At 39.6% G+C, this 3,773-nt stretch overlaps 1 long non-coding RNA gene across 1 annotated transcript; it reads left to right on the forward strand.

Moving 5' to 3' along the window:
• Positions 1-2,605: 2,605 nt before the first annotated feature.
• On the forward strand, positions 2,606-3,395 carry LOC308701187. Its single transcript, XR_014031409.1, has 3 exons — positions 2,606-2,654; positions 2,907-3,251; positions 3,360-3,395. It is a non-coding gene; the product is annotated as an uncharacterized lncRNA (long non-coding RNA).
• The last annotated feature ends 378 nt before the right edge of the window (positions 3,396-3,773 follow it).

Genomic DNA, 3,773 nt, shown 5'->3' on the forward strand with positions numbered 1-3,773 from the left:
GGTGCAGACCAAAGCGCCTGGGTCACGTGTTCACCGGAGCAGTGGGTCACGGCGTTGTCGTTGCTATGGCAACTTGAAACGAGCGAAACTTAGCAAGTTGATCTTAGCTTTAAGTTGGTTTCGTTGTTGGTTGAAACAGACTATTTACTGGAGTAAAATAGTTAGGAAAATAAAACTTGGAAGAAAATGAAAATAAAAGCGAGCGAAGGTTTCCTTGAAGGAAGGAAGGAAGCGTGGTATTCTTCTCTCTCTGGCAGACTGCAATGTTTTCAGAGTTACGCGGCATTTTGAAGGAGCTGAGCTCACGCCTCTTGAGGTGTGTGACCCAATCGCCTGGGAGGGCGATGGTGGCTACCTCCTGACGTTTTTGCGGAGGCTCACGCCCCCTTCTAACAGTTATGGAGAAGTTAAATTTGGTCCCAATATTAATAACACCGGAATTAATAAAAGAATGCGTCTTCGGAGATTTTGAGTTAAAGATTCACTACCGTTGAGATTTTTGGAAGAGAACAATACCATGGACGACCATGCCATGATTTAAAGTCGTAAAGATATAAGATTTTTCACTATAACAAGCATTTCATTCTTTGAGTATATCATAAAACTAGGTTATAGCGGTCCGATTTATAAGGACCATCACATAAAACAAATACATTTCAAGAATACATTTGGAAAAGGGTGATTTCTGATCATAATGTCCGGGCATCCGAGCTTCTCTGTGTGTGTAAGGGGTACTGAAAGTTCACAGCTTGTGCGTCCGGTGCGTGAACTGCGTCTCCTCCCCCCCCCTCCTTTCTTTCCTGAGGGGGAAGACCAGTATGTATGTATGTATGTATGTGTGTTTGCACTCAATGGACAAAGGATCATGCCTACATCACGAGAATACAATTTAAACATTTCACAAGATGATTTCGATCCATACAATGGTAGGATCTGTGTGTGTTTCCTTGTGTGTGTGTGCGGACAGTCTTGAGGGTTCGAGCACGGGATAAGAGTCTATGTGTGTGCGCATTACTAGTGTTGATTAAATTAGTCCGGTAGATAATGCTCTGTTGTGCTGAGCTGTTAATCAGTGTCTCAACGATCTCCAGGGGGTGTAAAGATGGCAGACTCGTGATTCCAAGGAGGGCAATCGATGCATGCGCCATTTGGGTCCGCACGTCCTGCCTGGCGGCATTGTGATACAATAGAGGTGTTTTGTGTATTAGAATTTGCGTTAATCTAATCAAGTCAGACCACGACAAATGGGGTTTGGTCACGAGGAGTTTGAGCAATTTTTAATTACATGCGCGGGCTGTCTCCTTTGTGTTACATATGCAAACACAAACTTTTATTTTGGATGCGATTAATCGCGATTAATTTTTTCCCAGCAATAAATTTAATGGAACAAATAAAGAAAAATGAACCAAACATTTCAGAATATCTCAATTTTTATTGTGAAGTTTTACAAATTGCAGACAACAACATTTGTCACCTTTTTCACAATTGGCTTTTAGCTTGCTTAGTTGGGGACATTTAATTTAATATTCAACAATATTATTGATCTGCCTGCGTTGACACTATTATATGAGATCTGAACTGAGCTGGACGATGACATCACGGTTTTCTCCAAAGTGGCTATATATATACACATTTAAATTTATTTATTTATTTATACAACAAAATGAATCACCACTGAACTGACTTAAGGTGGACTTTGAAGCTATTTTCTTCTAGAAAACAAACTTTCTTGCATTATTTTCCTGTTATCTCTGTAAAGCTACTTTGAAACAATCTGTATTGTAAAAAGCGCTGTATAAATAAAGGTGACTTGATATTTATTAAAAAGGTAGATGGAACCTGAGCTTTTCTACTCCACTGAATTGAAGACCGAGGTCACTACAGTTAAAATCTCTTGCTGAGTTAATCCACCTTTAAACTATTAATGTCTATGAACAAATATGTATTTTTATGTTTGTGTGCCTCAGCATTTCTGAGTGAACACCGCTGGTTTACTCACTATTTTAAAGTGTACTGTCGATCACGTGATATGACGTCATGATGTGCAGCTGACGTTAGCTGAAAAATCTATCCAAGATGGCTACCCTCTCGAGCGATGTGGTATCAAGAATGAAACAACTTGTAAGTAAACCAAAACACTTCAAAACTACTTTGCGTGTTGTAATATTGTAAGAATATCATATTACACGTGATATTTGACTGTTAGACGAGGCTATTTTTAAGTTGCAAGCGCGGTGCCGCGGGCGCGATTGCCGTCAGTCCGCCTGCTGGTGACAGAATATCCTGTGTAACGTTAGCTACTGTTAATGTCGTGGCAGGGCAATAATGTTAACGTTAGTCAATAACTCTTTTCAGCAAGCGATAGTCCTTCTGTTTTTGAGTGTGTTGCTGCTGTTTGTGTTAAGCGCCCTGCTCTGGCAAGTTCAATGTGATGTTATTCCTATATGCACCCAAATGAGCTAGTGGCTAACGTTAGCAGTTATGTTAACTTTTACTCAAACAAAGTTAAGGTTATGGACATTAACTTGAAATTTTGTATCATTAATTTGTAAAGAGGCTGATTGCATAATTTGACTGGTTTAATATTGATTGTTTTATCTGTGCAGGTGAAGGACTTCTTGGGGAAATGGCCGGCTCTTCGGATTGAATCACAGGTAAAACAGACTCACTTCTCTTTTCTGCCACTCTTCACACATATTTCTATGCCAAATTTTTAATATGTATCACATTCAAATGGAACAGCAAATGCCACTATTCACTGTGTGTAAGAACTATCACTTTGCATGTGACCATGTTGCTCAACAATGTATTTTAACTGAACATGTTGCATCACAAATGTGTTTTCTGTTGCAAATCGAGTATTAGTCTTTTTATATAATTATTTTTGTTTGTTTTTGTTTTTGTAGCTTTGTGCTGAGTTCCAACGCATCACAAACGTCAACATACGGAACCAGTTCTATGCTGTGCTTGACCAACACACACCTGCACTGGTGGCCTTGTATAGGCAGAAGGCGGCACGAACCGGTAAGATATCAGAGGCGCTGCGTGACATCTTAAAGATTTATGAACTGATATGTTTTGTCTCTTATGTTTACTGTGATGGCCAACTTATTCAAACTGAAAATTCAGTTTTGTGGTTCTTGCAGATTGTGAATCCACTTAAACGCTTTTTAATTTCAAACTTTACAGGAATCTGTAAGGTGCCTCCATAATTCAGAGAACAACCCACACAAATACGATCCACAAACCGGGTAAGACTGCGTATTGTATGCTGTAAATGTTAGTTTAATCTACTACTATATGGATTTGAAATACCAAAACTGAATTTCATTAATGATGCCTGCAACTTTTTCCCCCAGAATAAATTCATCACATAACCTGGCTGTGACCACAAGACGTATTTTGAGACTTTGCGGAGGAAGTATACTTGGCTCAGCCTGAAAAGGCCCAGTAAAAAGAAACACTATGAGAACATTGCAAAGAACCGTCAAAGAAAGAGATGGGTAAGTTAAGAAACTGGTTAAGCAGTTGTTGTTTTTTTCTTCTTCAGAATGTAACTGTCCTCCTCTCTGTTTTAGTGGTTAAATTACTGTCATGTTTTGCAGATGCTGGAGACCAGGTCCAGTGTTGTACAAACCAACACAGAAAGGGAACTCTGGAAGACTGCAACAATAGAACTGATGTCTGATGAAGATGCTGTTGTTGATGGAAGGCCAGTGTGGATGGTGAGGTCTCCACCAAACAGAACCACAGAGTTATCTGCTCTCTGCCAG

The sequence above is a fragment of the Scardinius erythrophthalmus genome, assembly GCF_964197995.2.
Source record: "Scardinius erythrophthalmus genome assembly, chromosome: 1".
NCBI lineage: Eukaryota > Metazoa > Chordata > Actinopteri > Cypriniformes > Leuciscidae > Scardinius > Scardinius erythrophthalmus.